This window comes from Halyomorpha halys, unplaced genomic scaffold, assembly GCF_000696795.3.
Source record: "Halyomorpha halys isolate HHAL.00 unplaced genomic scaffold, Hhal_1.1 Scaffold271.1, whole genome shotgun sequence".
Lineage (NCBI taxonomy): Eukaryota > Metazoa > Arthropoda > Insecta > Hemiptera > Pentatomidae > Halyomorpha > Halyomorpha halys.
In genome coordinates this window covers 289,273-297,954 of record NW_027107763.1, presented here as the reverse complement: position 1 = coordinate 297,954, position 8,682 = coordinate 289,273, and the positions used below count along the sequence as shown (strand labels likewise).

The following is an 8,682-nucleotide window of genomic DNA, read 5'->3' as shown; positions in this document are numbered from 1 at the left end:
GGGGGGGTCATGTTTTCATTTCGTGGGACCGCCACAGAAATAAAAAGTTTACTCCTCAGTCCGGATTCGAACCGGCTTCGATGCAGTTCCGATGTTTCAAATACCTACAACTCAGCTCCCTTAGGTAAGACAGCCCATCTGGGAACCTTTAATAAGAGTCACTTGCGGACTGTCGCGTCGGTTGTTTGAGATTTTACCAAGCATTCACCTCCTCCCCCCCCCCCTTTTTTACTAGTGAAAAATAAATTTAAATGTTTGTAGTATTCATAATCTTGTGATACTTGTTTCAAACAAAAAATGCGATGTCACTGTAATTTCTTGATCTTTAATTTATTTTTATTCAAACACTATTTTTGTGAAAGTTCCAATTAACCGATGGCTTTCCCACCTAATTAATTAATGTTTCCGCTCTGCGTATTTTTTTTTTTTTTTTTTTTTATCTATGTAAAAGAAAATTTGTTAACAATTTATAATAAAATGCTTTAAAGTTCGACATGTGAGCTGAAAAAAATGAATCACGTTTTTAGCATTTTAGTCTTTGAGGGACGCGTGCTGAAGTCGTAATTTCCAAAAAAAAAAACTACCACCTTCATAAATAAATGTCTCAACTATGACGGCGGATTCTTATGGGAAATTGAATCCTGAAACTTTTTTTTTTTAGGGTTTTCTTCTACTTCCCACTCTAATTGCACGCAAATCGTCAAAAAACGTAAGAAAATTGTTCGCGATTTTAGGCGAATCACGCCTTTAGGACGCTTCGGATCAAAATAGTTCCTTATACAAATTGTCTTAAAATGTGGTTTTTATAAAAAACACATCTCCATCCTATTGGAAATTTCAGTGAGTAGCGACGGAGAAGAACTGTAGAAAGTAAAAAAATTACCAACACCCTCAAAAGGTAATAGGTTGAGGGTGAAAATCTAATCAAAATTCCAAAGTTTGTAAACATAAGGGAGGGGAATATGTATATTTCCCTGTATTCTTTATAAAAAAAAAATTACTTAAATCTTATCAACCTTAATATATATTGATAGATTTACATTATTTAAAATTATATTGACATATTGTATATTGGTAATTATCACTACATACATTTTAAGGACAAATCCTTTAAAAGGAAAATATAAGACATAAAATAATTAAGGTAAATACTTCAAAATATCACAAATAATTGTTTTTGCTCATTTTTTTCTTATCAACATTCAATGTGTTAATATAATTATAAACACTATAAATTTATTAGTACATTTTAAGGTTGATAACATTTAACTACTTTTAATGTAATAAGTCGTGGGTGGACTAGATAATGGACAGTTGGTCAGAAATGTCGTCCTGGAGATAGCACATTGGAAATAAGAAGGGTTTCTTTCCTTGAAAATAAATAAATACAAAAAATTGATACCCTGAACCAAAGATTAAATAATGAAAATATTACATCTTTACAACGATATCCGTAACAACAATTAACATTATTTTTGTGGCGGAAATTTCCTAATGACATTCAATTGTTGAATGCCGCTTGTTCAACACGAATACCTTATAGCTATCCCTATCCCTATTCACTGACAAGAACATCAATTGAATTTATCCCTTGTTCTCCACCTCAAGTGAAAACGATCCGTTGAGGGTTTGTTTCTTTCCTAAGCGATCCGAAGTTTACAACTATGATCTAATTAAAGGATTAATAATTGTGATAGTCCTTGATAATCCCAATGATTTTAGGAATACAATAAAAATATCACAAAAGATAGATAGATATTAGAACATATTTTATTATTACACAAATTACACTAATAAACAATGAACAGAAGAAGTAAAAGTTGCAGCATACGTTAAAACTGAAACCAATAGACCAAATGATCGGCAGTTTACTCATTACGTACTAATAACAATAAACAGATGTAATTATAAGAATTTAACTGAAATCAAATAAAAATATACAATGCATACCTACGTATTGCCCCAGTGGCTAAGCATAGGTAGTGTGATCTGGTGGTACTTCAGTGCACCAGCAAACCGGTTACTATGGTACTTCCTGATGTCGCATGGCAACTGTTTTTCCACTCTTAGTGTTACTCATTGTAAACTTTCCAACGAGAAAATGATTAATCGTACTTTATATATTTCAACTGAAGGAAATAAAAAAGGAAGATTTCCAGATTTATCATATGACAATCCGTAAGTACTAGCTCATTATAACATTAATATGTATTTTACAACTAGAATGAAAGGGACATAACTTGAAAAGCAATGATTTTAGAAAATCACGTGTAAAGTTTCACACTTTCTTAAACATAATAATTTTATATTTGTTTCGAAAGTTTTTACACTTTTTGTTTTAATTTTTGAGTCATAGTAACTTTGGTTTTACACTATCTAAACCCCTCTAGTTTTTTTTTTCAATTACAACAAACACCATTTAATTTTTTTATGTAAATATCAGAGTGCCTTTTCACTTTTTTATTGAATCCTTTTTTTTTTTTTTTTGGAGCTAAGCTTATTGTTTCTACGTTCTCAAGTTATGGTTAATACTTAAACACTGCTTTAAGGAATAAAATTTATAATAGGCAAATGGGAAATGCAAATTAAAATGGCGATATTTAAACAAAATCACTTCTTTTTTTTTGTTTAATACAATCATCTGAAATCTAATAATTGAGTCAACCACTCACCTCATAGAGTGTGCCCGACCGCCATTTAGTTTGTTTTTTTCTTTGGCATCTGAGAGACTTAAGGATTTACAGAGATTGAGTGTACCCGGCTGCCATTTTATTTACATACATCCACTAATCTATTGAAGGGTCAGTTACCCACCTTCAGAAAAACAAAGTGGTGGTACCATGCAAAGCCTTGAGTCTCTGAAGTTGAAGAAAGCCACAAGCAGTCTCTGTAAGCAGGTTACCTGACCACTCAGTAGTTTTCTTAAAAGTTATTTAAGTAAAAATAGTGATCAGGAACACTCAACCTATAAAAAATCATCGACTCTTAAGTTTCAGATAAACAAAATGGAGTAGACCACACTCAGCCCCTATTGTTCTCTTGGAAATATTCATATTAATACCTCGGAGTAAAAACATATTGAGACTTTAATATACAAAAATATTTGTATTAACATCTTATGAATTATAAAATCGAGTCATAATATTTTCAATATATTATATAATATTAAATGACTTTAGTGTCAAACTGACTTTTAATTTTGATACATGTGATTTGTCACTGTCTGAAGAATCAGGATCATTCTCATCAGATTTATATTCTGAATTTAGGAAAAGTCAATATGATAGTTTCTCAACCATAAGGATTTCAGGGATTCTGGAGAAGAATCAAATTTTTCATTACTTTTCTCACTCCTTATAAAGTATTTTTCAAAGAAATTTTGAACAGATATATTTTTTTAAATCTTGAGATATTACTAAGATTAAATCTTACTAATATTCATTGATGAGAAGAGAAAAATTTAAAACTTAAGAGAATGATTCAAAAAATAAATTAAATATTTATTATATGAGGAGAAGATGGTTGAGGGTGCGGTCAGTAAATAACACAAATAAGTTGAGAGAACTAGAGTTTCTAGCCTTCATCAGGGCTAAGAACAAAGAGCAAGATAACAACTAATGAATAAAAAAGAAAATATAAACACAAGTAAATAATAATAATTATTATAATAAATAATTAAGGCCTAAGGCCTCGCGCGATGTACTATGGAAATACATCGCACGTCTCTTGGCGTGTTTTTTTCATAGGGATGGGTTCGTCACTCCCACGCCTTTTTATTGTGAGTGACACCCATAGGCTAACGGGCCTCACAAATGCCCGGGAGGGAGGCTGTGAGTGAGTGTTGTATGATATTATGCTTGGAAAAAAAAAACGGGTAGAGCCGGGGACTCGAACTATAGAACTATGGAACTCAAAACCCTTGGGTTGGTAAACAGGCGCGTTTAACACGCTAATACCGTCGCCCCCGTAAATAATTATATAATTATAATCATATATTATAATTGTAAGCTCACTTACTGGTAGAACATCGGTGAGATACTACTAGTAGAAGTAGGTGAGCTCTTTGTTTTATTCTCTCTTCTTATCTTTCTTTAACCCTCTTGTCCTTCTCTATTCTCTTCTTATTTCTCCTTACCCATATTATTAGTTATATTCACCACATATTATTATTGTCATGTTTTCTATTCACTTCTTTTCGTCTAACTCAACCTTATATTTTATTTCTTTATTCTAGTATTATACTTACATACACCATTAGTTACATATATATTTTCTTCTTCTATCTTTCCATAACTTTAATTCTTTAATTATTATTAAATAAATATATTCATAGTTCTTTGTTTCTTTTCATTATATAACTTTAAAATTTTTATTTCCTTGATTATGTTATTCTACTTACATATTTAATTAAACGTTTTATTTTTCACTTCTTTCATCACTTTATTATTCATTCTGTATAATTATTTACTTGTATCATTCTTTTTATATTTTCTCTTTTAATTTTTTTTTTGTCTTTATTGGTTGTTATCTTGTTCTTTGTTCTTAGCCCTGATGAAGGCTAGGGACTCTAGCCAAAATGTTGGCACTATTAAATAAGTTCTCTCAACTTACATGTGTTATTTACTGACCACACCCTACCATCTTCTCCTCATATATATTATCTATGGTCAACTATCTTTTCATCATTATAAATGTTTATTACTATTGCAAATTATTAATAATAGATTAGTTGTATAGTATTAAGCCGAAGCGGTTGAGTTGTGGCCTTTTTTATCGTTAGCAGTGCTCCTTATAATTAAATTGGAGCAATACACACTTAAAGCATTCTGGTGGTAACATGTAACACTTGAAAAAGACCTATACGCTACCATGTCAAAATTCATCCCCAAATATCCTACAATGCTTATTACTCATAAATGGCATTTTGCAATTTTTCCCCTTCCATTCTGGATGTGCAATATTATTATAGTTCAATTATGACATCATGCCGATGTTGATTGATACAAAGCATTATAATTTAAAATCATAACACTATTTTTATGGAACTGCATCATTTGTTCACAGAGGAGTCTTAGTGATCAAGAAATATAACATGAAAAAAACTAGAGATTTAACAGAGTTTAAACTTCTTTCATTGAATCCAAGATCTGATAAATTTTGTGCTTATGACACAGGAGGAAATTTTTATATTATAGATCTTGACAAAAATATGTGAGCATCCATTTTTATTCATTCTTTTTTAAATTTTTCTGTCTTACTAATTAATTTGTTTACCTTAAAAATAATAGTTTTTAGAACAAGTTAATTATAGTAAACTGTTTTTATTTTAAGGATAAGTGTGATAATAATACGTTTCTGTCATCGAATTATTTAAAAAGTATTAATTTAACTAATTGCACATATGATTAATTTATTTTCATTTTCACAGATACTGGTGGTTTAAAAATGAAAAAAATGTGAGTGTGATTGAATTTCTTCAATGTCATAAGGAAATATCTTTAGGTTATTTTAGTGGACTTATAAAAATATTTGATCTAGGTAATATTTACACACATCTACTTATATATTATATTTCATTAGTTTAGTTGAGATGATTTCAAGAAATTACTTATAGAATATAAGAAATAAACTAATCTAAGCAATAATAATAGAATTGCATTTGTGGAAATATGGAAAACAATAGTTCTTGGATAAACTGTGCAACCAAATATAGAGGTGTTTTTGGAGGCACACACACTAAATGAAGTAGCAATAATTTAAACATACTTGATTTTTCTAAAAAATCATCTTGTTGTAGATTTCAGGTAAAAAATGATTATCAAAAATTAAATATAATCCAAAGAGTAAATAAAAAATAAATTACCAACCACAAAGCTTTCAATGAAGTAAAGGAAAACAGGAAGCACCATAAGCAGAAGTATCTAGTAACTAAGCATATCCTCTTAAAACTGCTAAATTGCTAAATGATTTATTATTCCAGTTATCTAAGGTTCTAAAAGGATGTTTGCGCCTTTAACTCAAAATCTAAGCATTTTTTGAAGATAAGTATTCCACTCACTATTAAAGTAGACAAAATTTCCTACAAAATGAGTACATTACATTTAATTTTTAGCCAATCTGCGGTGCTTCTAGAGCGCACTATAAAAATAGTCTAAATGTTAAAGTTTCAGAAAGGATGTATTTAGAAAAAAATTACAGAAGTTATTTGGAGTGCTAAAATTTTGAATCTTTTTATTTGTTTTTCGCTTATAACTAGAAAACCAAGCATTTCTCAAGACTATCATTCTACATGAAATTAAAACAGACAAAATTTACTACAAAATGCATATATTTTATTTCATTTTAGCTAAGCTCAGATGCCATTTGAGTGCTTTAAACAAAAGCAATTTTCATTGAGCAAACTAGCATTTTTACCCAATTATCAACTTTTTATAGCTAAAACTAACTATTTTATAAATTTAAGGTATGCCTAGTCCAAACTGGACAGTCAGAAGGGAGTTTATAAGTGTCAAATTCCTTACTTTTATATTAAATAATAAATAGCTATAGATAAATATTACTTATTTCAAATTAATTATGTTATTTGGATATGCAATGTCACCTATGAAACCTTCCATGTTTTAGAATCAGGAAAACTTTGTGGAACCTTCAATGGACATACAAAATCAGTGAAGAAAATATCATTTAATCATATTGGTGACCAATGTGTCAGTATAAGTGATGACAAAGGCTTTGTCTGGGATAAATTTACATTCAAAAAATTATTTCTAATTGAACTCCTTCAGAGTTCTATCATACAAAAAGTATGAAGTATTTTCTACTACTGAATTTATTTATTTTTTGTATTCTATTATTATTATTTATTTATTTTTTTGGCTTGATACAAATTACAATTTATTGATATGTCAGTTAAATGTGACAAAAATAATTTTTCTCTTTAATTTAAGGTATCTATTTATTTTAGACCATTTTCATCCCTTGGTATAACAAATTTATCATTCAGACGAGTGACAATCTACTTTCCGTATGGCATTCGAGAAAGGGTTACTTGGTGAAGACATTTAATGCTTTAGAAATATTTGGTAGCTGTATAAATAGTTTCTCCTTTAAAAAGTAATTATTCAAACCATTAACACAGATTTTTTTTAATTCATAGTACTTATCTTACTCCTTTTTTCTATATATTCATAATATTAAACTTCCAATCGATTTTATAATTTTTCCAGCCTAAGGACTATAGTCTGGCTTTTTTTTTTGTTTTTCTTTTTAACAATGGTGGACTCATTCAGTAACCATAAGAGTTAAATATTAAAAAAATAAAGTTAACCAACAGAACAAATATTTTAATTTTGTTTACTTTTTCTTCTGAATTCATTCTTTTTATTTTGGACCCTTGAAAAGACCTTTTGAAAACACTTTTTCTTTTACTTTCCTTACTTTTTCTTTTGTCCTAATGGCCTATTGACTCAAAAGTTTTAATTTGATTCAGCACATTAGAAAACTTGAAAGTGGGTATAAAAGAATAAAATAATACTATATGACATCTTTAGCAAATTTCAAAAATGCAGTGCTATGGCATAAAACACCATCAGACCCAAGTCTGATATAGTACCATAAAAACTTTCCTTTAACTTATTTGGTACAGAAGATATTGGTCGGGATTTATCTGCTGACAGAACATGGAAAATTTGTTTTAAGTTAATGCCCTAATTAAGTTTAATATTAAATATATCTTGAACGGAATGTCCAAATTGGAAATGGACTTACAGCACAAATGGTTGGTTAAAGCTGGTTGAACCCATACCTTGTCCCACACAACTAAGCTGCAATTGTGCTAATCCCATAGCATATACATATGTATATCAGCGGTTAGATACCGGTGTGTACAGCATCAGCAATGAATGGATTAAAGATATGAATTAATTGGCTGATGATTTTTTAAGATAGTCCGTTCAGCTATTAACACTCTAGGAATAGCTATCATATATCATTAGATAATCTTTATTAATATGATTTAGAATATCTGATCCTGCTCTTTGCCTGGATTATTCAGTGATAGTAGCAATGGTTTAATCTTATTATCATTATACTTTTAATGTTTTTGGCAAACTTCAGGCAAGCTCAGCATGTTTTAATGAAAGATGGTTTTCAGACATTTTAAGTTTCTAAAATTATTTGCCTTTGACTTGCATTTTTCCAATTCAGTCAGGTGCCTAAACCACTTTGAGGCACATCAATTTTGACAAACTTATTTTAGAAACAGTCGTGTTGACAAGAGATTCATTAGGTGGAGAAACTCTTCTTCATGAACAGTATCTCATTCCCAAACTGAGATATTTTTTGTTAAATATTAGAGAGTTGATATAAGTTCTGATACACGAGGTAAGGATCTGTTTAAGTATTTAACAAATATTTAGAACTGCGATCATTGTTTCTTAGTAGTCCGCCATGTGCATTTTTGAATGTCATGATACCATCTTTTATTATTTTTGGATCATGTATGAATTAGAAGGAGATGGCCTGAGTTGTGGTTTTTATTGTATTTTATTTTTCTGGACTGTAACTCTGACAATTTTCTTCTATTATAATTTTCATGTGTTTTAATATAATTTGATATTTCATTCATTCATTTGTTTTTTATTTATTAAGATGTATGCCACCATCAATTCAAGCTAAATATAT

At 29.5% G+C, this 8,682-nt stretch overlaps 1 protein-coding gene across 3 annotated transcripts in view; it reads left to right on the top strand.

The window, feature by feature from the left end:
* The first annotated feature begins 2,039 nt into the window (after positions 1-2,039).
* LOC106680634 (TBC1 domain family member 31-like) overlaps positions 2,040-8,682 on the top strand; it is a 40,940-nt gene continuing 34,297 nt past the window's right edge. For all 3 annotated transcript variants that reach the window (XM_067046078.1, XM_024360500.2, XM_067046077.1), the window contains exons 1-5: positions 2,040-2,178; positions 5,065-5,211; positions 5,429-5,538; positions 5,798-6,803; positions 6,965-7,113. The gene's annotated coding sequence lies outside the window, so the exon portion shown is untranslated. The remainder of the gene's footprint in view (positions 2,179-5,064; positions 5,212-5,428; positions 5,539-5,797; positions 6,804-6,964; positions 7,114-8,682) is intronic.